Source organism: Dasypus novemcinctus, chromosome 11 (assembly GCF_030445035.2).
Source record: "Dasypus novemcinctus isolate mDasNov1 chromosome 11, mDasNov1.1.hap2, whole genome shotgun sequence".
NCBI classification, from domain to species: Eukaryota; Metazoa; Chordata; class Mammalia; order Cingulata; family Dasypodidae; genus Dasypus; species Dasypus novemcinctus.
Window position 1 is genome coordinate 47,763,777 of NC_080683.1, and position 27,399 is coordinate 47,791,175.

General features: G+C 38.7%; 1 protein-coding gene across 3 annotated transcripts in view; it reads right to left on the minus strand.

Moving 5' to 3' along the window:
- FILIP1 (filamin A interacting protein 1) overlaps positions 1–27,399 on the minus strand; it is a 427,722-nt gene that overhangs the window by 338,918 nt on the left and 61,405 nt on the right. For all 3 annotated transcript variants that reach the window (XM_071218557.1, XM_071218554.1, XM_071218555.1), the window contains exon 3: positions 26,932–27,021. The gene's annotated coding sequence lies outside the window, so the exon portion shown is untranslated. The remainder of the gene's footprint in view (positions 1–26,931; positions 27,022–27,399) is intronic.

A 27,399-nucleotide genomic window follows, 5' to 3' on the forward strand; every position in this document is an offset into this window, starting at 1 on the left:
ACCAATCCAAGGTCCACAGGAAGAAGGAATACAGTAAGGATTAGAGTGGACTTACTGATATTCTATTCATGAACTATTGTGGTTAGTAATTGAGAAAATGTGGCATTGGTGTGGAAAAAGTGGCCATGGTGGCTGCTGGGTGCGGGGAATGGGAGGAGGAGATGAGATATGGAGGCATTTTCGGGACTTGGTGTTGTCCTAGGAAGTGCTGCAGGGACAATTACCAGACATTGTAGATCCTCCCATGGCCCACTGGATGGAACGTGGGAGAGTATGGGCTATGATGTGGACCATTGACCTTGAGGTACAGTGATGCCCAGAGATGTACTCACTAAATGCAATGGATGTGTCATGATGATGGGGGAGAATGTTGCTGTGGGGGGATTGGTGGGGTGGGGGCAGTGGGGGTGAATGGGGACCTCATATTTTTTTAATGTAATATTTTTTAAAAAATGAATAAAAAATAAAAAATAAAATAAAATGAAAAAAAGAGGAAGAGGAAGGCTGAATCCTCACAGAGACTACCAGCCATCTTGCTCTAACATGTGGCAACAGACTTTGGTGAGGGAAGTAAATTACTCGTTCTGGCCTTGTGACTTTAAGCTTCTAGCTCAAATAAATACCTTTTATAAAAGCCAATAGATTTCTAGTATTTTGCGTCAGCACCCATTTGGCTGACTAATACAGGACTTCATCAAAGTTAAAAAGTTTTGGCATCAAAAGACTTCATCATGAAAGTAAAAAGATAAGCGACACAACTATATTTATCTGCCTCTATTAAGAAGGTCTGGCAAATCTGGCAATTCCCTCTTCTCCTCCCAGAAATCACTTAAAAATGACAAGGATGACACAAAAAAGAAATGCATAATCCATCTTTGATGAGATTAGAGACAGTTTAATATCCAAACCACAATAAAGTTGCAAGAGGTCAAAAGCAGAGAGGATAAAACAAGGTCAAGAGGAAAGAGAGGAAGCGGACTTGGTCCAGTGGTTAGAGCATCCGTCTACCACATGGGAGGTCCGCGGTTCAAACTCCTTGACCCATGTGGAGCTGGCGCATGCACAGTGCTGATGCGCGCAAGGAGTGCCGTGCCATGCAGGGGTGTCCCCATGTAGGGGAGCCCCACACGCAAAGAATGCACACTGTAAGGAGAGCCGCCCAGCACGATAGAAAGTGCAATATGCCCAGGAATGGTGCCACACACACGGAGAGTTGACACAACAAGATGACGCAACAAAAAAGAAACACAGATTCCCATGCCTCTGACAACAACAGAAGCAGACAAAGAAGAAGACACAGCAAGTAGACACAGAGAACAGATAACTGGGGAGGTGGGGGGGGGGGGAGGGGAAATAAAAAAAAATAAAATAAATCTTTTTAAAAAAAGAGGAAACAGAAAGAGGATATCTCTTGCTGAAAATCTAAAAAGAAAAAAGATAAAACAGTAATATTCATTTCTTATAAGTAAAAGATACATACTGAGGTGAAACTGAAATCCCTTGTCAGTAAGAGTAGACACAACATGCACAGACGGGGTAACAGAAGCATTCCTTTTGTTCCAAAGAGCAAAGAAGGAAGAGTAAATGATGAAAAACACAGACAAATTGTATTTGTAGGAAAGTCTGCCCTTATGCCAGTGGGAGAGAAGAAAGAATATATTGTGACCAAACCTACAGCACCTATCTCCATTGAGTAGGGAAAAATATAGGATAAAAAATTTCAAGAAAGAAAGAAAGTGAACAGAAGGGAAGGGGAGGAAAGGAAAAGAAAGACTTGGATTCAAAGGAAAATTTTTCAAAACTAAAGCATGGTCCTGTCTCTTTTCCACATAAGCCTCCAGCAAAACTGGATCAGAAAAAAATTCACTTGCTTCACAGATGAAATATCAAAATAGAACCAGCACGGAATATATGTAAAGGTATTACATAACAAAGATAGGTGATAGTGGTGAGGAAATGAATAATAAAACAAAGGGAAGATGAAGAGTATTCACCAGAAAAAAACTGCAATGGAGTACATGAAAATTGATATCAAACATTTTGCAATAAATTTTTAAAACAAAGGATTTTTTGCATCTACCAAGAAAATAAAACAAAGACAGGAGAAGTCTGGAAAGCGATAGAGACAGTAATAAACCATCTAACCAATCTAACCAAGAAAAAAAAAGAAAGAGAATGCAAATATAAAAAATACAAAAGGAAAATAACCATAGATTAAAAAAAAGAAATTGGGAAGTAGATTTGGCTCAATGGATAGAGCATCCGCTTACCACGGCAGGTCCAGGGTTCAAACCCAGGACCTCCCGACCTGTGTGATGAGCTGGCCCACATGCAGTGCTGATGCGCACAATGAGTGCCCTGCCACGTAGGGGTGTCCCCCACGTAGGGGAGCCCCACACACAAGAAGTACACTCCATAAGGAGAGCCACCCAGCACAAAAAAAATGCATCCTGCCCAGGAGTGGCACCACACACACGGAGAGCTGACGCAGCAAGGTTAGGCAACAAAAAGAGACAGATTCCCATTGCCACTGACAAGAATATAAGCGGGCATGGAAGAACACACAGTAAATGGACACAGAGAGCAGACAACTGGGGGTGGAAGGGAAAGGGAGAGAAATAAATAAAAAATAAAAATTTAATTTAAAAAAAGAAATTTACATAATCATAAGAGACTGATTTGTTTATATCTATGCAAATGCATTTTAAAAAATGGATAATTTTCTAATAGTATAATTTACTAAAACAGACTCCAGAAGAGGAAGAAAATCTAAATAAACCAATTATCATAGAAGAAAAAAGAAAATTGTCAAACAGCCAAAAAAAAAAAAAGAAAAGCCCTGATGGATTCATAAGGAAATGTTACAAATGTTTATAGAATAGATAATTCTAATGTTATTAAATTGCTCCAGAGCATAGAGAAGGTCAACTTGATTGTTTTTTATAAACACCACATTGACACTAAAACTTAGCAAAGATTGTGCAAACAAGAGACTACAGACTGTGCTTATTTATAAATATCAATTCAGAAATCATCCTAAACATAATACTAGCAAAATACCAGCAGCACATTAAAGGAAAATCACACTATAATAAAGAATATTTAGGAAAGTCTTTCTAAATAAGACAAAAATTCAGAAGCCATAAAATATTTATAAATTTAGCCACATTTAAAAATCTAAAATATCTGCACATTAAAACTATCATAAGCAAAGACATTGGCAAAATATTTATAATTCACATCACTGAAAAAGGCTTGTATCATATCTATATTTATACCCATATCTATACAAATTTAAAGAAGAATACAAAAACCCTCTAGAGGGAAACAGACTTCGCCCAGTGGTTAGGGCGTCCGTCTCCCACATGGGAGGTCTGCGGTTCAAACCCCGGGCCTCCTTGACCCGTGTGGAGCTGGCCCATGCACAGTGCTGATGCACGCAAGGAGTGCCCTGCCATGCAGGGGGGTCCCCTACATAGGGGAGCCCCATGCACAAGGAGTGCGCCCCGTAAGGAGAGCCGCCCAGCTCGAAAGAAAGTGCAGCCTGCCCAGGAATGGCGCCTCCCACACTTCCGTGCCGCTGACGACTACAGAAGCGGACAAAGAAACAAGACGCAGAAAATAGACACAGAGAACAGATAACAGGGGAAGGGGGGGAATTAAATAAATAAATCTTTAAAAAAAAAAAAACCCTCTAGAAAAATGGGCAAAATATAAAAAGTATATACAAATGGCTCATGTCTTACTGAACAGGTACTCTACATCTCTCATGATAACTAAAAACAAAACAACTCTGGGTTAATTTTTCACTGATCAAACTGGCAGAGACAAAACATTTGATACACTTTATTTGGCAAACATGATACCTTACTGCTAGGAATGTACATTGGCACAACCTCTAAGGAAGGCAATTTAGCAATATTCATCACAATTATAAATGTACCTGCTCTCAGACCCTGCAATTCCACTTTCAGAATTTATCCTCCAGATAGATCAATTTATTTGCAAAATGATGTCTGTTCAAGATTAAGTATTGCTAGTAATGTCAAGAGGTTAAGAAAAACCTAAATGCCCATTAATGGGGAGTAGTTAATGGAGTATGGTATATCAGATAATATAATGTTATGCAGCTGGAAATTAAAAAGGAAGAGCTATATACTGAAATCAAGTAAATTCAAAGTGGAAAAAAGTAAGGTACAGGTAAGTATGTATAGTATGCCTTTAAATGGGGGGAAATTATTTATCAACATATTTGCTTTACTGGATAAATACTATCTCTGGAAAGACACACAGGAAACTGATAACAGTAATGCCTGTGAGGAGAAAACTCAGGGACTGGGGCATTGAAGTAGGAGAGTATTGCTTCCATTTTTTTTATTTTTAACCATAGAAATGTATAATATATTACAAAAAAAGTATAACTTTAAAAATTTAATAATTTTAAATACCATAAAAATTAATAGAATCCATGTTCATTAGAAGTTGGTTATAATTATATACTTGCTACATAATAAATTACTAGACACCTCCCTTCCACCAATAAACCCATAAGTCTAAACCCATAAAAAAGGAAATATTATTTTAGGTATTTTATGTCCTATCTATTAGAGTTTTTCTACTACAGTCCCCTCTTGGTATCTAATGGTGCTGGATTTATTTTGTTTGTCCCATTCCAAACAACTCTCCACCCTTCCTTGGGTTCATCAGGAAATTTGAGGGATAAAGGACAGTGAAATATCTGTACTTATTTCCCTATATCCTACCCTTCAGGTTCACTCCAAGCACGGTTGCCTTTGTCTACTCAGGATCACAACTCCTGTAATGGGGTTCTATCTCTACAGTCAGATGTATATCAAAGTTCTAGTACCACTTTCTTTCCTTCACATCCCACCACCACCGTTCAGTCTTAGGGCTGGCAGCATCTTCATTATTACCAGAAACAGATTACTTCTCTACGCTTTCTAGGTTCCTTGACCATTGTGTTTAGTTCCTGTGATGAAAAATTTTATGTGTCAACTTGGCTAGGCAATGTTGCCCAGTTATTTGGCCAAAACACTATATATGCATTATATATAATATATATACAATATATATATACACACACACACATAGGTTATATATATATGTGATATACATGTAGGTGATATATACATATATGTAGATGTTACATTTAGGTTATAATATATAATATAATATTTGTTCTGTTAATATATATCCTACTGGTTCTATTTCTCTGGAGAACCTGACAGTTCCTTTTTAAAATATTCTCCAATTATATAATTTGAGTATACCATCATGCCAAACCTTGACTGATAAAGTATGTCAATCCTTCTTATGAATTCTTCAATTAATATTTGGACCTCTATATCCTAACTCTTCACTCCTCTTTCTCCGAAGATGTAATTTAAGACTTATCTAACCTCACTGATAACCCTCTTTCTTTACATTTCACAGCACTAACTAAAATATCTATCCTGTTTTCCTTCATTTGTCCCTTTATATTTTCAGTATTACTATCACTCTAAATTTGGAGGATCATGTTTTGAAAAAGGCTTTTTAATCTCCTCTTCATAAGTCAGTCAAGAGTTTGTGGCTCAAGGTGGTTTACCGCTCTGCTTGCTGAGTTAGGAAGCAGGCTTGCAGTTCACATATGAGATGGAAAACTAGGAACCCTGTGATAGGCAGCAGGGCTGACTTGTTGGGCAAGGGACCTGCAGAGTCAGAGCCTCACACTTAGAAATTCCCCACATTTAGTTTAATGCTCTGCTGACACCACCTTGAAATTCTTAATATTTTTTAACAAAGAGCTCCACATTTTCTTTTTACACTAAGTCCCACAGTTTCGTAGCCAGTACTGGTAGGCAGCCTCTAAGATGGGCCCCAGTGATCCCCACTTCCCCCAGTGATCCCCACATTCTTATATAATGTCATCCCCTTGGGCATGGGCTTGACTTAGCATCTCACTTCTCACCAACAGAATACAGCCAAAGTCATGAAATGTCGTTACAAAGAGATTATGACTTCCTTTTTGCATGCTAATATTCTTTCACTGAGAGAGCCAACAACCATATTGTGAGTAGCCCTGTAGAAAGCCCATGTGGCAAGGAACCGATGTCTCCAGCCAACAGCCAGTGACAAACTGAGATCTGACAGGAACCACAAGAGTGAACTTGGAAGTAGATCTTCCTAAATTCAAGCCCTCAGATGAGACAGCAGCACTGCCTGACACCTTGTTTGCAGCCTATGAGAGTTCTTGAAACAGAGACATCCAGATAAAATGATTGCTGTTTTAAGCTGCTAACTTTTAGGTAATGTTTTAGGAAGCAATAAATAACTAATAAAAACCCTAAGGTAAGATCACTACCATATGTAATTATGGAATTATTCAATAATTCACTATTTTAAAAATATAACATGTTGGTTAATTGTTTAAGACTGTGCAAATGCATCTACATGTGGTTCCTGTAGTGTGGTTCCACCTTCACTTTTTTCTGAATCACCAGTAGTCTATTGCCCTCTGACAAAAATTCAGCAAAGTAAAACCCATACCCACCCTTATTCTGTACAACTATGCCCTTTAATGAAGAGATGTATGTTTTACTGAAGCATATCTCATTTCGTTAGTCTCCAAAGCCCAGATTTATTTTTGCTGTCCTGAGTCAGTGCAATAGAGTGATCCCTTTCCTGAACACTGGGCCACTGAGCAAGAGCCACACACTGATCTCTCCCAGTTTGTTTCAGGTAATTCTCTGTGATCTCTGTGCCTTTAACATTCTAAATTTTAGTGAAGGTTTTTTGATTTATAGAAATTAGTTTGGTTATTTTCCAAAAGATAAACAAATATAGAATGGCAAAAGTACCAAGAGATGTTTAAATGCAAGTTTTCATGAGTTTCCAAGAGAGTGAGAAGTCAGTTGGCCAATGGTTATGACTTAAACCTAGATAAAATCGTAAACGCCAAGCTATATAGATCACATTGACCTCTGTACTAGTTCTCAAACACAACAATTTCCGAGGTAGTTTCCCCAGGCTACCTCTGAATGAATGACCCAGCATGACATAGTAACCTATCCTTTTAAAGGAATTCAGCTAATTTGAAGCACCAATGTACCTTAAAGACACGCCACAGACACAAATATTATAAACTAAAATAGAGTTTATCGACCTTGTGTCCCCAAAGCACTATATTTTCAACTTTTTAAAAAATCTCCTGCAGTGCCTAATCCATGGATGAAAACTCTACCTGACTACTAGTAAACAATTGTGGAAGGGAAGATGGCAAGTAGGGGAAGAAAGAAGGAAGACTTTATTGACTTGAAAAATGTGTTATCTTAACATTTTGCTTACAATTTGCTAAGTGATACTGATCATCTTATGCATTCTTGTTTATAGAGTTTTAATATGTACAAAGGCAATTTAATGCTTTAACAGACATTGTATCATTTTTTAAAGACTCAGAAGACAATTTTATATGGTTTCCTACCAGGAGAAATTAGCTGCATAAAATATTTTTAAACTGTAAAACATGTGTAAGAGTCTTAATTCTATCTGTGTAAAAGAAGTCATAATGTTAACAACAGATAAAAAATTCAGAAACCCATATTTCCTCTATTAAAATGCTTCAGGTATAAAATGATTGCTCTGTGACAGCAAAGAGTGTGTTCATAAACACAAAATATTTAATGCTTAATACTGTCTATTCTATGGACAGAATTCAGGAGATCCATGAATCCTCTGAAATCATATAAAATATTTTTGCATATATGCACATGTAAATATTGCTGGGAAGAACAATAGCTTTTATTGTATTTGCCAAAGAGGTCAAAGACTACCCTACACCTTCCTCCCCCCTTAGAAGTTAAGAACCAGTTCCTTAGAGGGTAAATATTCTAAGATAACTAACTATAAGGAATGAATGCTTAAAACTATCCAACAAAGGGAAGCTGCTGTGTCTCAAGCAATTGAGCTCCCATTTGCCATATGAAGGACCCAGGTTCAATTCGTGGGACCTCCTGCTAAAAAAAAAAGGCATCCCAGACCTGCATGGTGCAGAGGGACACACCAAAAACACAATGATGCAACCAAATAGAAAAAAAAAAACTATCCAACAAAAAATGATAGTAATTATTTGACCACTTACTGAATTCTTAATTTCAAAATATTACTTATGTTCATTATGTAACTGGTATTGGGAAGTGCATTCATTTGCTAAACATTGCTGGGAGCAATGTGCCAGAAATGTGTTGGCTTTTAAAATGGGAATTTATTAAGTAAAAAGCATACAGTTCTGAGGCCATGAAAATGTCCAAATCAAGGCATCATCACACATGCTATCTCACCAAGCTGTAGCTGGGGCAATCAGGCATTTGGTGGCAGTGTCAAAAGTTGTGCAGCTCTGGGTGATCAGGACCTCATCTCATTCTCTTTCTGCTTCAATTAAAGTGGTAGCCTCTCAGCCTCTATGTTCAGTTGATTCCAGTCCTTGGGTTTCTTCTCTGTCAATGCAGCATTGTTCTGTGTCTGTGGCTTTTTTATTCCTCCATTTATAAAGGACTCTAGTAAGAGGATTAAGACCCACCCTGAGTCATGTCCTACTGGAGCAGTCTAATCAAATGGCCTTTAACTGATCTAATCAAAGGTTCATATAAAAGACTCAAACCAACAAAGGAAGTTTGATATTTTAAATTTCAAATATAGGGAAGCAGACTTGGCCCAGTGGTTAGGGCAGAGTGGGGGGTGTGGGAAGTGGGGTATATGAGAACCTCTTATATTTTTTAATGTAACATTGTGTGTGACATATGCATCTTAAAAATAAGATAACAAAAAATTAAAATAAAATGGAGGACTGATCAAAAGGCTGTATAGGTAGATTTCTCCAGATACTTCCCCAATGCTCAAACTACTAAATATTTTAACCCTGGCAGACAACTAAATATTTGTTCTCTGGAAAAACCGAAACAAAGAGACTCTGAAGTCAGGGACTCAAGACTAAAAACAGAGTGATCAAGTGAAAATTAACTCACTGAAGTGAAACCTTTGGCTCCTATTTCCCAAGAGAAAAGAGTATTTTACCTTCCCCAAGGAAAACTACTCGTTTTTGACATTAGGACCTGCCAGATGACCCTACAGTAGAGTTTGCTTGTTAATTAATTTTCAGTACACACTTGGAAAGTCAAATCAGCCTTTTACTGCCTTACTGTTTAATATAAAAAGTTGACCAAGAATTACCAGATATTTGAGAAAATGTCCAACATGAAGACAGTAATGAAATAAGAAATAAAAAGAACTTGGGGGAAGCGGACTTGGCCCAGTGGTTAGGGCATCCGTCTACCACATGGGAGGTCCGCGGTTCAAAACCTGGGCATCCTTGCCCTGAGTAGAGTTGGCCCATGTGCAGTGCTGATGCACACAAGGAGTGCCGTGCCACGCAGGGGTGTCCCCTGCATAGGGGAGCCCCACCCGCAAGGAGTGCACCCCGTAAGGAGAGCCGCCCAGAGTGAAAGAAAGTGCAGCCTGCCCAAGAATGGTGCCGCACACACGGAGAGCTGACACAACAAGATGATGCAACAAAAAGAGATACAGATTCCCGTGCTGCTGACAACAACAAAAGCGGACAAAGAAGAAGATGCAGCAAATAGACACAGAGAAGAGACAACCAGGGTGGGGGGTGGGACAGGGAGAGAAATAAATAAATAAATAAATAAATAAATAAATAAATAAATAAATAAGTAAGTAAGTAAGTAAATAAATAAATAAATAAATCTTAAAAAAAAAAGAACTTGGGATAACAGAAAATATGCAGAAAGCTGAATACAACATTCAAGTCTTTAAAAAAAAATCTTAGAAATTAAAAACAGAAAAACTATCTCTTCTGCTCATTGCAGAGGAAACCAGATCTGAAATAGACTTCCCAACATTTAAAAGAAAACTATAAATCTGGACAAAATATTTGAAGTAGTTGTTTTCAGATGTTGACCACCAAGAATAGAGAACTATGATCCCTAATAGAGGGGAAATACATGAAGTAAGCAAGTCCATGATTGACTAAAAACTTTCCTTTCAAAGCCTTTCTATATCACCATGTAGAGAGGTGGAGAACAAGTAAAACACAGAAGTCTCACTGGGCTGAGAAGGCAGAAGCCAGATTTCAAGTCTGCCATGAGGCAGCTGGAATTTGTGGAGCAGGGTACTGCAGAAGAGGGAGAGATGTAGAAAATGAGTTCCAGAAATCTGCGTCAGGGACCCTTAAGATTTTGGTCAAATACGAATAAGAGGTGAAACAATGCAAAGGCTGGCAGAGACCATCTATTTGAGAGCTGAGAGCTAAATAGAGATTCCAGAATTTGCAAAACTTCATTCATTGATTGATGGCAGAGTTCCAACATGCCAGAATGGAGAAAATTCACTGAGCAGAGACCTCAGAAAGATTACGATTTAGAAATAGGTCTAAGATATAGAGTAAGGCTTATTCTGGATCTGCCAAAGTACATTTAAAATTTGATTCTCCTTGTATCAGTATTTGGCCTCAAAAGAACCAAATTCATGTTGACAAGAAAACATCCCTTGAATAAACCTCCCCACAGATTCAGCAAATATAAGGACAAATTCCATTTGCTTAAAACTCTGAAAGATGGTAGAATAGAGAAGGACTCCATAAATGCTGAATTGAAGAGAGAAAAATATCAGGTGGGAAACTTCTATCCCAGACTGGCTGCTCTTCTTCCCCTTCCCCTCACTTAGTCCTATGTGAAACTTAGGAGTTCTCCAGAGGCAGCAGCCCAGGTCCCTCTCACTGGGGACTCAGGCTACAGAGGAACTCACAGCAGTGAGTTAGAACCCCACACAGGGAATCAGGTCCACAGAGACTCAAGATGAAACACAAGCTGCTGATGTATACAAAAAGGCCCCAGAGAGAGGGAAAGAGAAAAGCTGAAGAAGTAAGGCAGCAGCCAAGTGGTGTGCTCACTGAATCCAGTTGCTGTTGGTAGGATCATCTTGATGAGTTAACTCTAAAGGTCGGTTTTCTCCCTCTTGTCTAGGGTTTTATTGTTGATTGGCTTTGTGTTAAGGCTCTTCTTTAATACTTGGTCCAACTTCTTCTGGGCCTTTAGAATAGCCTGGGTGTAACTGATCAGATTTTCTCAGCTCTTCTTCATCTGATTCTTGCCTTGGATATGTGGTACAATTTTTAAGATTGCATTTTTTTGTGTGTAATTGTTTCACCTCCAGGAGAAAGCTTCCTTTTCTCTGTTCCTTCTCTGGGAATCTTGATCTGTTCTGTTTATATTGGGGCAGAATTTTTTCTCCACCTCCTATGATTTGTTTAAATTCTCTTCCTAACTCAGTGCTCATTTTCCTTAAACTTTTCAGTCTGGGACCTTACAGTCTTACAATTGTTAAGTGCTCCAACACATGGCAGCAAACTTTGGATTAAGGAAGTAATTTACACTTTATGGTCTTGTGACTGTAAGCTTCTACCCCAAATAAATACACTTTATAAAGTCAACAGAGTTCTAGTACTTTACATCAGCATCTTTTGGCTGACTAATACAAGAGCTAAACGATATTAAAAAGACAATAGGGAAGCAGATGTGGCTCAAGTGATTTGGCTCCTGTCTACCATATGGGGGGTTTAGTTCCTGGACCTCCTGGTGAAGGCAAAGTTGGCCCATGCTGCTGAGAGCTGGCCTACACCACTGTGAGCTGGTCTGCACAGCAGACAGCTGGCCCACGCTGCCAGCTGGTGCAACAAGATGACACAACAAAAAAGAGACACAGAGAAAGACAATGAGAGACACCAACAAAGCAGGGAGCTGAGGTCGCTCAAGCAATTGGGTGCCTCTCTCCCATGTTGGAGGTCCCAGGATCGGTTCCAGTGCCTCCTAAAGAGAAGATGAGAAGAGAAGACAAGCAGACACAGAAGAACACAGCAAATGGACACATAGAGCAAACACCAAGCACAGATGATGGGGAGGTGGAATTTAAAAAAAGACGACAATGTTGGAGAATAAAGAAGAATTTGAAAGTATAAATATAAAAATAAATTATGATGATAAAAGTCACAAAAAAATAGATTAAAAATAGGGAAGCAGATTTGGCTCAACTGATAGAGTGTCCACCTACCATACGGGAGGTCCAGGGTTCAAACCCAGGGCCTCCTGGCCCCATGTGATTAGCTGGTCCACGCACAGTGCTGATGCACGCAAGGAGTGCCATGCCATGCAGGGGTGTCTTCTGCATAGGGGAGCCCCACACACAAGGAGTGCACCCCATAAGAGAGCTGCCCCACATGAAAAAAGTGCCGCCTGCCCAGGAGTGGCACTGCACACACAGTGAGCTGATGTAGCAAAATGATGCAATGAAAAGAGACACTGATTCCCAGTGCCGCTGACAAGAATTCAAGCAGACACAGAAGAACATATAGTGAATGGACACAGAGAGCTGACAATGGGTGGGGGGGAGGGGAGAGAAATAAATAAATCTTTTTTAAAAAAGAAGAGAAACTATATGAAAAAAAAACATTGTACTACCAGCACACAAGAGAAGATTCAAAAGATAGAAGAAAGAACAGGGAACTAGAAGACAGGACAACTGAAAACACATAATTAGAAAAAGAGATGAGAATAGAAGAAATCAAGCAGTTTCTCAAGGATTTGAGTGACAGCACAAAGCAGTCAAATATACGTGTCATGGGTAAGGAGAAAAGTGAAAAGGAACAGAAAGAATGATGAAATAATGGCTGAATATTTAGCAACTTTATGAAGGACATAAATATAGAGGTCCAAGAAGCATAAAGTACTCCAAAAAGAATAAATCCTAATAGATCTACTCCAAGACACAACCTAATCAGAATGTCAAATGCCAAAATAAAGAGCAAATTCTGAAAGCAGCAAGAGAAAAATGATCTGTCACATACAAGGGATCCTCGTCAGAAACCATGGAGGCAAGGTGGCAGTGGTATGATATATTTAAGGTATTGAAAGAGGAATTCTGCCAGTCAAAAATTCTTTTTTTTTTTTTTTTATTTATTTTTATTTATTTAATTCCCCTCCCCTCCCCGGGTTGTCTGTTTTCTGTGTCTTTTTGCTGCGTCTTGTTTCTGTTTCTTTGTCCGCTTCTGTTGTCGTCAGCGGCACGGGAAGTGTGGGCGGCGCCATTCCTCTGCAGGCTGCTCCCTCCTTCGCGCTGGGCGGCTCTCCTTATGGGTGCACTCCTTGCGCGTGGGGCTCCCCTACGCGGGGGACACCCCTGTGTAGCACGGCACTCCTTGCGCGCATCAGCACTGCGCACGGGCCAGCTCCACACGGGTCAAGGAGGCCCGGGGCTTGAACCGCGGACCTCCCATGTGGTAGACGGACGCCCTAACCACTGGGCCAAAGTCCGTTTCCCTCAAAAATTCTTTACCCAAAAAAACTGTCCTTCAGAAATGAGGAAAAGTTTAAAATAGTCACAGATCAATAGAAACTGGGACAGTCTGTCAAGAAAATGCTTGTCTTACAAGAATTATTAAAGGGAGTTTTGCAGGTAGAATGGAAAAGACATGAGAGAGTAACTTGGAGTAGTGTGAAGAAATTAACATTCAAAGAATAGGTATGCTACTGAAGCCAATGATATCTTTTCAAATTAGTAACACAGATATAGGTGTGCTATATAAACGCCAGGGTAATCACAAATAAAGTATTTTTTAAATAAACAGAAGAAGGAATGAGAAAGGGATCAGTCATATACTGAACAATTACACAGAAAAAGAGGTTGTTATAAAGGAAAAGAAAGGAAAAAATAAGATATGACATATAAAAAAACAAAATAGCTGAACAAAGTACTCTCTTTACAGCAATAACACTGAAGGATAGTGGATTAAATGCCCCTCTCAAAACACAGATAAAAAGACATGACCTAATAATATGTTGTTTACAAGAGACACACTTTAGACTCAAAGACACAAATAGGTTGAGAGCAAAAGATTGGAAAATATATTCCATGAAAAGAGTAAAAAAAGAGCTTCAGTTGCTATATTAATATTGTACAGAAAAGGCTTTAAGCTAAAACAGTTAGACAAAGAAGGAGATTATATATTTGTTAAAAAGAGACAATCCATTAAGGAGAAATAACAATCATAAATATTTAAGCACATAACCACAGTGCCCCAAATACATGAGGCAACCTACTGGCATACCACAAACCTGGAGGGAGATATAGATACTTCTATAGTAATAGTTGGAGATTTAAATACACCATTCTCATCAATAGATCATCTAGACAGCTGATCAATAAGGAAAATGAAGACTTGAATACTATTCTAAATGAACTAACCTAATAAATACATACAGAAAAATGTACCCCAAAACAGGAGGATATGTGTTCTTCTCAAGTGCACACAGATCATTTGCCAGAATAGATCACATGTTGGGTCACCAAATATATCTCAGTAAATTTAAAAACATTGAAAGTATACAGAACATCATTTCTGATGTTAATGTAATGAAGCTGAAAATGAATAACAGGTGGAGAACTGAAAATCCACAAATATATGGAAATTAAATAATAACACTCTCTGAAACAATCAATGGGTCAAGGAAAAAATTGCAAGGGAATCAATGAATATATTGACACTAATGAAAATGAGAACAAAATATACCAAAACCTATAGGATAAAGCAAAGAAAACATTTAAAGCCCTCAATGCTTACATTAAAAAGTAAGTAAGACCTAAACAAAAATACCTCAATGCATACCTGGAGGAACTAGAAAAAGAACAGCAAACTAGTCCCAAACCAAGCCAAAAGAAAGAAATAATAAAGATCAGAGCAGAAATAAATAAAATTAAGAACAGAAAAACAAAAGCTAGATCTTTGAAAAGATAAACAAAATCAACAAACCCTTAGTTAGACTGACTAAACAGAGAAAAGAATAAAATCAGAAATGAGAGGGGGAACATTACCACTGACCCCACAGAAATAAGAGCGATCATGAGAAGATATTATGAACAACTGTACACCAACAAACTAGACAACATAGATGAAATGGACAAATTCATAGAAACACACACACAACAACCTACATTGACCCAAGAAGAAAGAGAAGACCTCAACAAATCAATCACAAGTAAAGAGATGGAAACAGTTCATCAAAAACCTCCCTAAAGGTGGACCCAATGGCTTCACAGGTGAATTCTACCAATCATTCAAAGATGATCTAATACAAATCTTGCTCTGGCTCTTTCAAAAAATTGAAAAGGAATGAGTGCTGTTAATATAACTAATTCTATGAAGCCAAAATCACCCATATCAAAACCACATAAAGATACTATGAAAAAAAGAACTAGAGACCAATATCTCTAATGAATATAGATCCAAAAATCCTCAACAAAATACTGAAACCAAATCCAAAGGCACAGTAAAAGAATTATACACCATGATCAAGTATGTTTTATCCCAGGTATGCAAGGGTGGTTCAACATAAGAAAATCAATTAGTATAATACATCACATTAATAAATTGAAGAAAAATCATATGATCCTCTTGATTGATGCAAAAAAGTCATTGGACAAAACATAGCATCCTTTCTTGATAAAAACACTCCAAAGATAGGAATAAAACGAAGCTTCCTCAGCATGGTAAAGTTATGCATATGAAAAACCCATAGCGAACATTGTACTTAACAGTGAAAAACTGAAAGCTTTCCTGCTGAGATTGGGAACAAGAAAAGGATATCCATTGTAGCCACTCTTATTCAATATTGTGCTAGGAATTCTAGTTAGAGCAATTAGGCAAGCAAAAGAAATAAAAGGCAACCAAATAGGAAGGGAAGAAATAAAACTTTCCTTATTCATAAATGATAGGATCCTATATTAGAAAATTCAAGAAAAATCCACAAGAAACTAGTAAAACTAATACATGAGTTCAGCAAAGTGGTGGGATACAAGATTAATACACAAAATCAGTAATGTTTCTATACAATACCAATGAGCATTGTGAGGAAGAAGTCAGAAAAAATCAATTTATAATAGCAACTAATAGAAACAAACATTTAGGAATAAACTTAACCAAGGACATAAAGGTCCAGTACGAGAAACTGCAAACATTGTTAAAAGAAATCAAAGAAGACCTAAATAAATGGAAGAACACTCTGCATTCACAGACTGGAAGACTAAATATCATTAAGATGTCAATTCTATCCAAAATGATTTACAGATTCAATACAATCCCAGTAAATATCACAAAGCCTTTTGTGGAAATAAAAAAAAAATTTATCGAATTTATTTGGGGGAAGCAGACTTGGCCCAGTTTTTAGGGCATCCGTCTACCACATGGGAGGTTCACGGTTCAAACCCCAGGCCTCCTTGACCCGTGTGGAGCTGGCCCACATGCAGTGCTGATGCATGCAAGGAGGGCTGTGCCATGCCAGGGTGTCCCCCGTTTAGGGGAGCCCCATGCACAAGGAGTGTGCCCTCTAAGGACAGCCACCCAGCACGAAAGAAAGTGCAGCCTGCCCAGGAATGGCACCGCACACACGGAGAGCTGACACAACAAGATGATGCAACAAAAAGAAACACAGATTCCTATGCCACTGACAACAACAGAAGCGGACAAATAATAACAAGCAGCAAATGAACACAGAGAACAGACAACTGGGGAAGGGGAGGGAGAGAAATAAATAAAAATTTAAAATTTAAAAAATTTTAAAAAATATATTTGGAAGGCTAAGGTACCCCAAATAGCCAAAAATGTCGTTAAAAAAGAACAAAGTTGGAGGAATCTAATTTCCTGACTTTAAAGCATATTACTTAGTTACATTGGTAAAAAACAGCATGGTCCTGACATACAGATAGACATATTGACCAATGGAACCAATTCAAGAACTCAGTAATAGACCTTCACCATCTATGGTCAAGTGATATTTGACAAGGCCATCAAGCCCTCCCAGATGGGCCAAAACAGTCTGTTAAACAAATAGTGTTGGGATATATGGATATCCATATCCAAAAGAAAGAGGACTCCTATCTAACACATTATACAGAAATTAACTCAAAATGGATCAAAGACCTAAATATAAAAGCTAAAACTGTAAAACTTCTGGAAGAAAATGTAGCTAAACACCTTCAAGATCTTCCAGAAGGTGATAAGTTTCTTAAATCTTACGCCCAAACTATAAGCAACAAAAGAAAAAATAGATATATGAGACTTCCTCAAAATTAAACACTTTTGCTCTTCAAAAGACTTTGTAAAGAAAGCAAAGAGTCAGTCTGCTCATGGGAGAAAATATTTGGAAACCATAAATCAGAAAAGGATTTAATATTCATGTTATTTAAAGAGATCATACCACACAACGATAAAAAGACAAGCAAGGGAGCAGATGTGGCTCAAACAGTTGGGCTCCTGCTTCCCACCTGGGAGGTCCCAGGTTCAGTTCCCAGTGCCTCCTGAAAAAAAACAAAAATAAACAACAAACAAAACAGATGAAAAAACTAACTCAGGGAGGCCAGTGTGGTTAAGTGCCAGCTATCCTCAGTCCCTGTACATTAAAAAAAAAAAAAAAGACTAAGCAACCAAATTAAAAAGTGAGTGAACAACATTAATAGACATTTTTCCAAAGAGGAAATACAAATGGTCAAAAATCTCATGAATAAATGCTTACCATCACAAGCTATTAGGAAAATACAGATCAAAATTACAATGAAATATCATTTCACACCTTTTAGAAATGCCATTATTAAAAAAAAAAAAAACAAGAAACAAGAAGTGCTGGAGAGGATGTAGAGAAAAAGGAGTACTCCTTCACTCTGTGTGGGAACAGAGAATGGTGCAGCCTCAGTGGAAGACAGTTTGGCAGTACCTCAAGAAGCTGAATATAGAATTGCTTTACCATCCAGCAACCTCATTACTGGGAATATATTCAGAACAACAGAAAGCATGGACTTGAACTGACATTTGCACAACAATGTTCATAATAGCATTATTCACAATTGCTAAAATATGGAACCAGCCCAAATGTCCATCAGCTGATGAATGAATGAAATAATAATGTATATGACAACATAGATAAAACTTGAGGATATCTTGTTAACTGAAATAAACCAGTCACAAAGGGCAAATACTGTATGGTCTCACTAATATGAACTAAATATGATGAGAAAACTCACAGTGGTAAATTCTAGAGTATAAGTTACTAGGAAATAGAATATGGGTTGAGAATGAGAGCTGATGCTTAATGTATGTAGTATTTTTAATAAGACTTACTGTAAAAGTGAACAAATGAATAGAATTGATGGTAACACACTATAGTGAGTATAGTTAACACTGATGATTTATGAATGAGATTGTGACTGAAAAAGGTAGTCTGTGGATGTAAATGTCAATTGAAATGAAGCTAGAGAATAATCTAGGGACTGTGTAACAGTGATTTCTATGGGGGATGAAAATTGTGGTTAATAGTATAAATGTAAGAATGCTCTTCTTTTACAAAGTGTTAAGAATATGGTGATTCACAGAAAAATTTCAACAAATGTAACTTATTGATGATAGTTCACAGTAATTTTGTAATATTGCAACAATGGCAAAGAAGGTATATAAAGTCTAAAAGACAACAGTAAGGGGAAAGCGGGCTATGGGATTTTCCCTTTTGGAGTAATGAAAACATTCTAAAATTGACTGAGGTGATGACAGCACAACTCTGGTGAAAATGAAAGCCATTGAGTGTTCGCAATCTTTAACTTCTGCCCTGCTGAAAAACACCTGTCCCTTTGAAATCTGTTTCCTGTAAAATTACATGCATCCCCCACATGCCTTGGTAATTATTAAGTCATGTATTTTTGCTTCTCGAGCAATTCACTGCATACTTCAGAAGGCAGCCCCCACCCCCACCCAAGGTGCATGTATATATGTCCCATAAAAGACCCGCTCCTCTGGCAGTGAGTGAGGCTGTCAAGCCTGGGAAGTGCCATTTCTCCTCCTGCTGCCAAGGACAAGGACAAGGACCAGGCCATAGCTAGGCTAGGAAGCATCTTATCCTCCCTCCACCAAGGATGAAGACACCATGAAAGTCCCCTAAATAAATGTTCATTACTCGAAAAGCTGGACTTGTCTGGGTCTTTCTGTGGTTTCACCTATCACGATCATTGTGGCAGGAGGCTGTAGCCTTACACAGGTTCTCACCATACTTGGGACAATTGGCAAGGTCAGCAGGATTTGTCAGACCAAAAGTATGAGCTAGGGTAGGGAGTCACAGGAGGGAATATTCCAGGGTGGCCTACTCCCTTCATGTGCAGGGGTCACCTGCTTGCTTGCTTGTTGTGGACCACCACATGAGTATGGGGGTGCCCCCAAAATGCCGGAGGAAATAGAGAGCATGTTTCAAGTACAAAGGATTGTAAAGTTTAGTAAAGATAGTAAGTGTGCTGGTACAGCAGTCAGCTAGCTGTTGTTATAGGTATTACAGGTAGCCAAATCAGACTCTAAGAAAGACGGAGAGGGGACTTCCTAGAAGATGGCAGACTAGAAAGACATGGGATTCTCTTTAACTCCAGAAAAACAGGTAGAGGACAGACTAAAACAGCCTGTAAAAAGACCTTCTACAGTTTAGGACACTAGGCAAAGGCTAGACACTGCCAAGGGGAGAAAAAAGGAGGGGAATCACAACAACAGAACTATGAGTTGAAACCACTGGCTGCTTCTGCCAGCACCCTCCCCCACACTAAAGACACTTTAGAATACTCAGGCCTCTGAGCCTGCAGCTACAGACAGAGGGGGCTCCAGGGATCCACCACCCCAGTAAAAGGGAGAGAGAGGGACGCAGCATCTGACCCACAAATTTGGCTGCTGTATCCCACCAGCCCTTTCAGGCCTGGTGGGACCACGTCGTTGTTGGCCCTGGAAGTCAACACAGTACTGGAGAAATCCAACCTTTCAATCTCCCTCTCTTCCAGCTGGGACTGATTGTTGAGGACACACCTCTGTAGGAAAGAGGAGAGAGAGGGACACAACCTAAGGCTAACTCAGCTTTTGACCCACAGATTTGGTCTGCTGTGTCCCACGAGCCCTTCCAGGCCTTGGGAGTTGGTAAGGGGCTATGACCCTCCCAATTTCCTTTATTAATTGGGATTGATTGTTGAGGATACAGAGGGGAGTGAAAATATTTCCCACCCAGGAAAAGGGAGGGGGCTGCCAAACAAGGCTGGAGAACTGTCTCTGAGAAAGTTTTAATTACAAGGCTCTTAGGCTCCAGGCAGAAACCTCTATCACGCTAATCCAGTCTTTTGCAACAAATACACTCCCACAGGCATTGAACTGAGAAGGCTGCTAAAGAGTGCCATCTGCTGACAGACCAAAGAAGTGCACATGAGAAATTTTAAAATAAGAGGCTTTTTCCTGCCTTTATAGCCTCCTCCTCCAGGGCCCTAGGAAGGAGGATTGCAACCAATTACAGGGTCCAGAGTCCAGTTTTGAGCAACTAACAGGGACAATCCTAACAAGCCAGATCAAATCAAGAATCAAAGAGCAGCAGTAACATACGACCTCCTGCCACTAAATCCTTACAAAAGAGAAAGAAATTGAGCATCTGTGTCCACAACATGCTAATCAGATGCCTAGATATCAGCAAAAAATTATGAGCCATACTAAGAAAATGAAAGACATGGCCCAAGAAAAGGAATATATCAAAGCCCCAGAAGAGACACAGGATTTGAGAAAACTAACTAATGAAATGCACACTGATTTCCAAAATCAAATTAAAGGATTGAAAGACAATATGGCTTAAGAAGTAAATGACATCAGGAAGACATTAAGCAAACAAAAAAGAATTTGAGAACCTGAATAGAAAAGTAACAGAGCTTATGGGAATGAAAGACATGATGAGTGAGATAAAAAAGCATATTAGAGGCATACAACAGTAGACTTGAAATGATAGGAAAAAGAATAAAAGATACTGAAGACAGAATAGCTAAAATTGAAGAGAGAAAAGAACAGAGAAAAGAATTTAAAAATTGAGCAAGGGCTCAGCGAACTGAATGACAACAGGAAACAGAACATACATGTCATGGGAGTTCCAGAAGGAGAAGAGAGGGGAAAAAGGGAAGAAAGAATATTTGAGGAAATAATAACAGAAAATTTCCCAACTCTCATGAAAGACATGAACTTACATATCCAAGAAGCACACCATACTCCAATCAAAATAAATCTGAATAGACCTACTCCAAGACATACTACTCAGAATGTCAAATGTCAAAGGTAAAGAGAAAATTCTAAGGACAGCAAGGAAGAAGAAAACCATCACATACAAGGAATGCCAGTAAGACTTAATGTGGATTTCACATCAGAAACCATGGAAGCAAGAATACAGTGGTATGATACAATTAGGGTACTGAAAGAGAAAAACTGCCAGCTGAGATCTTTTATCCAGCAAAATTGTCCCTCAAATATCAAAGCGAATATAAAATATTCACAAACAGAAACTCACAGAGTTCATAAAAAAGAATATACCTTTAAAGGAGATATTAAAGGTAGTCTTAGAGCCTGAAAGGAAAAGACAGGAGAGAAAAGCCTGGAGGAGAGTATAGAAGAAAAAATAACAGAAAGGAAAATCAAAGAGTAAAAGACAGACAAAAATATATGACATATGAAAACCAAAGAATAAAATGGTGAAAGTAAATGATGCATTTACAGTAATATCATTCGATGTGAATGGATTCAGCTCCCCAATCAAAGGATATATTGGGAAGCAAATGTGGCTCAACTGATAGAGTGTTCACCTACAATATACGGGGTCTGGGGTTTGATGCCCAGGGCCTCCTAGCCCATGTGGAGAGCTGGCCCATGTGCAGTGCTACTGTGTGCAAGGAGTGCTGTGCCATGCAGGGGTGTCTCCCGCATAGAGGTACCCCACATGCAAGGAGTGTGCCCCTCAAGGAGAGCAGCCCCTTGCAAAAAAGTGCAGCCTGCCCAGGATTGGTGCCACACACATGGAGAGATGACACAGCAAGATGATGCAACAAAAAGAGACACAGGTGAAAATCAGGAAACTAAAAATTTAGAAATTTGTACAGTCTAAAATATAAACCATAATGTAAAACAAAGTGGAACCATGTTTGAAAGCTATGTTTCAAAATCTGTACATCAGTTGCAGCAAATGTAACATGGACATGAAAAAAGATCATTGCTGGGGAAGGGGGAAAGGATTTGATTTTGGATATATGAGAGTCCCCTTTATTGTATATGTGAATTACTGTGATCTAAAACATTTTTGAAGACAAAATTAAAAATTAGAAAAAAAAATTTTTAAGGAATGCTTGTAGACACTGAGGAAGAAATGAAAGAAAGTGCCTTGGCACTGTACATACAACACCTATTACAGAGATGAAAGGCAAAACACTAAAAACAAATCTTTATAATATTGTTCATTTTTTCTAATACCCCAATTTATTTTTATCTTAGTATTTCTAAATTAGTATGCATACTTCTAATCTTTAAACCCATCACTATATATCATTTTCTATTAATTGAATTTGGCAATATATTAGGCTTCATTGTTGAAGAAGTTTTGGACCACAGCTGTGGCAGGGGAGGAACACTGGTGTGGGGTGTTATTGATGGGGGAGGCGCATGATTGGGAGGGAGTTCTCCAGGGCATGTATATAGGGGACATAAAAATGTTTAGATAAAAGTTACTAACGACAACGGAGGGAGTGCTGAGTTCCTGGCCAGAGGAGCTCTATCACATTCCCTAATGGAACAGCAACCATCCCCCAAGTGCAATGGCAAAGACCAATAAAGAAGGATTTTCCAACAATGAGCCCTTGATACTGATGACTATGCTTATGAGTCTGTGTGCCTGAAAAATAACTAGGTCTAGAGCTGCATGGTGCCTAAGAGTTACCTCCTGAGAACCTCCATGTTACTCAAATGTGGCCACTCTCTAAGCCAAACTTAGCATGTAAATGCATTACATTCCCCCAGTGTGGGACATGACTCCTGGGGATAAGTCTCCCTGGTGCCAAGAGCTGGTGATGTAAATAGAAAAAGACCTTGAATAAAAGGGTCAACTCAGACCAGCAGAATATCTCAGCTCATATGTAGGATCATGTGTTAAAAACTGCTTTTTGACCTTGAATAAAAGGGGGAAATGGCAAAGACAAATGAGTTTATATGGCTAAGAGTCTTCAAAAAAGAGTCAGGAGGACATCAGAGGGGTCACACTTATGCATTCCTCAGGAGGACCCCAGAAACAGCCAAAATTGGATACAACCCGAGGTACTGGTTCTTCTGAGGGCTACAGAGACCCACAGGGATATGGTCATGGCAGATAGCTCTGGAGCTCAGTACCATGTCAACGGGCCCTACTTTGGGATTTGTGTCCCTGAGTGTGATGGAGTTGGACTCAGATGTGACCTTTCTACACATGCCTCTTCTGTCATTTTTAATGAACCTTTGCTTGGTGCTAGCATTAGTGTATACTCAGAAGACTAGAATCTCTGGACTGTCCATGTGCCAGCTGGGCCCTGAACCTCAGCAGAGTAGCAACTCCTATTCTCTGGTTCTTTGGACTTATGCAGGTCAGCAAACAGGGAGGGGAAGATGGTCAATCACCACACCAGGGAACTGAAAGGGCCTACAACTGCAAGCAGGAGAATTGCATCCATCATCCATGTAGAATCTAAGCCCCCTCTCAATATAGAGGTAGAGTAGACATCACCATCCCAGGGCCCACAGAATGGAGGAATAAAATATGGATTAGAGTGGACTTACTGATATTCTACTATAAAAATTTTGTGACTACTAATAGAAGAAATTGTATTATTGACAGGAAGAAAGTGGCCACAGTAGTTGTTGAGGGCAGGGAATGGGAAGAAGAGATGTGATGAAGGAGCATTTTGGGGACTTTGGAGTTGTCCTAAATGATATTGCAGGGTCAAATGCTGGACATTATATATCTTGCCATAACCCACTGAATGTACCGGGGGAGAGTGTGAACTACAGAGTAAACTATTATCCACTTGGTGCAGCAGTGCTCCAAAGTGTGTTTGCCGAGTGCAATGAGTATGCCACAATGATGAGGAGGTTGTTGGTGTGGGAGGAGTGGGGTGGGGGGAAGGGGGGTACACAGGAACCTCTTATTTTTTTAATAATGTAATCTTTTTTGTGATGTATGTATCTTCAAAAAATACAATTTACAAAAATGATGGGGGTGGAGGAATGTGGTGTTGGATATATATCGGAACCTCATGTTTTTTTAATGTAACATTCTATGTGATCTATTAACTTTTAAAAAGTTTACTTTTTAAATAACTTTTTAAAAAGTTTAAAAAAGTTATTTTTTAAAAACTGAAAAAAAAGAGACATTGATTATGTTTGTAAACTGGTCTGTACCTCTGGGCATGATACCCTTTGATTGATTTAAATCCAAAGACTTTACATTTACTTGATTAAATCAAGATTAGGGCTTTGATTCAACCACATCATTAGGGCATGCGGTGTTGAGTCCCTGCCCCCTTGGTGAGGCTATAAAAACAGACTATCAAGAAGACAGAAGAAATACACAGAGGAATAGAGAGAGCTCCAGAGACATGGAAGAGGAGAGAACTTGATGCTGGGGTCCTGGAGAGAGATGAGCCATTCTGCTGGTAGTCTGCAGCTGAAGAGAACAGAGCAGGCAGCCCTATGCCACCCACAGCTGAGATCAGAAGAAGCTGGGCCCACAGGGCCTTAAGAGGAAAGAGTGTCAGAGTCATGGACCCGAAGGGTATCGGGAATGAAAGACAAAGAGAGATTGGGATCAGGGGATCTGAGAGCATTGAAGCCTCAAGCTCATCAGATGAATTTATTGGTCTCAGGAGCTTGTTTATATATCCCAACGAATCGTGAGAAGCAGCAACTATTCTAGATAACTATTACCATCATCTCATTCTTAACAATACAGTGGATTAGATAGTAACCAAAGCTCACAATGTTTTATTATGTTATTGAAACAAATATACTCATAAATCTTGTTGCCCAAGTTGTTCCGTACTAGCAAGTCTTGGTTCCACCAGAATGTTACATCTCCCTGAGAGATTTATGACCTGCACATATACCTCTAGGGACAGCATGACCCAGCAGGTCAAGGAAGTAACTTGCTATTATGGAAACAACATGCCTTTGTTTCCCACATTTACCTCTTTTTGTTTTAGTCAGGGTGGCTGTGCCTGTCTTAGGTTGCCCTCCTCTGAGAGTCTTACCTGTCATTGGCTACCAGCCAAGCACTCTGACCATGGGGAACTTTATCAGGTTTTTTGCAAATACCAAATTATTAGCTTGTCCCATCGCATCAACATGGTGCAGTCTTCAGCATACTTCTCGTCCCAGGCAAGCAACAACAATGAGCAACAAGATTAACACACAAAGTCCTATTCCTAATGCTGATAAAAAGTGATGAGACTTCCACCAATTTACTGGATTAAACTTATTGAAATGAGAAACCAAATCATTAAAGATATCCTTATCATCAACTACATCAATCTGATTATGAGACATTTCTAATATCTTTTTCTGTAATTCTTCTATTTCTAATGACATATAACCTTTATGACCTATCAAATGATTTTTAATCTTTTCCCAGTCAAATATAGAATTATTATAAGCAAGTGGAGTAATACAAAAGTTACTTTCATTCCAACCACATTTCAATCCTCTAAGTAGCTTTAGGTTATATACTTGATCTCCAAGATGTAAAACTGCTGATTCTAAATCATTAACTCTACTGTTTAATTCTTCATCAATATGTTCTTGATTATGCCATAAGTCACTAGCATTCTTATGCTAATCATGCACGTATTGTTGAGTTTGCACAGTCTCATGCAAGGCCATGGTAGCTGTAGCAGCAGCTGCAATGACACCAATCAGCCCTAATATGCCAGCTATTAGCATTCCCACAAATCGCTTTGAATGCTTCAGGATTTCTTGAGCCATGTGGAACAGCAGTTGACTCTCAGGTGACGATTGCCAAATTTGGTTCAGTCGCACTGGGATCCACACTCCCTGCTGCCTTCGAGTCATTGTAATGAAATCTCCATTCTGTAAAATGTTCTCAGACAAACAGGTATGCAAGGCCCCACTTTTATAAAATACAGCATTCTCAGTTATGGTTAATTTTCTGACCACAAACACATAAGAATCTCTTACACACAACTGAAAATGATGAGTTTGATCTAAATGCAGATATTGACATTCTTACTATTATTCCCAATCCATTCTACAGTAGGAGCTATTCCTAGAAAAACTTTCCACAAATTCTTCTGTTTATGTATAGATGTAATGTTACACCATGGAGAAGAGATCCATTTCCCTTTATATTTCCAAACACTATTATTTTTAGTAAAAATTATTTTTTCATCCAATTCAAGGGATTCATGAAAGGGATATTGCACATTACTAACTTGCTGTCCTTTACTATTTAACCCATACCAAATAAATCTGCCATTATATTTAGCGGGACTCCCCATAGCGGCACTTTCCCACACTATTCCATAGGAATCATTAAAAAACAACAGATCCTCTACCTATATGGCACTCTTGCCATCCTTCTTTATCCCTGCTGTCTTTTTGCAGACAATCATAAGTAGGATTTTCGGTCATCATAAAATTGTAAGAGGGAAATAATGTCACAATACACTGAGTATTATTATTTTTGAAGATAATTATGGTCTGATTTTTAACATACATACAAGAAGGATGGTTGCCAGTGCATAAGGGTCAATAATCAAATGATAATACGAGATTATAGATTCTTTGTCCTTCCTCATGGGGTTTAATGGGAACTGATCATCAGGTGGTCCAGGGAATATATGGGTCTTATTTAGATAAATAGGAAAGGATGGATCTTTCCAGGTTAACACTCTAAGTAGCGAGGGGTTAGGTATTTAGGCCCAATAAGTGTAATTACCTACAGCTTCCTCATTACTTACAATCACCATCATCAGAAGTTGTAGGAGACCCCATCTCTTCATTCTGAGGTTTAATCCTCTTCACAGGTAGGCAAATTTGTTCTCCATTTTCTGAAATGACAAGAGCAAAGTCTTGCCCCCATACTTTGATCCTGCCTTTTTTCCATTCATTGCTTAAAATATCTTTGCAGAATATTGGTTGATCTTCATTTCCTGCATCCACTGTAGATGTTTGACATTTTCCAAAGTGACATTCTGCAGGTGTCAATGAATTATAAACATAAAGAAAATTTAAAGTAAATAAAGCTTTTGCCAATTGATCTTTTGGTTTATAATACCATCATCTCCCCATTTTTGTTTTAGAAGCATAGTTTTTAGGGTATGATGGCTGTATTCAACTATGGCTTGACCTGTAGAATTGTAAGGAATGCCCATAACATGCGCAATAGCATATGTAGAACAAAAGGAAGTAAAAGACTTACTAGTGTA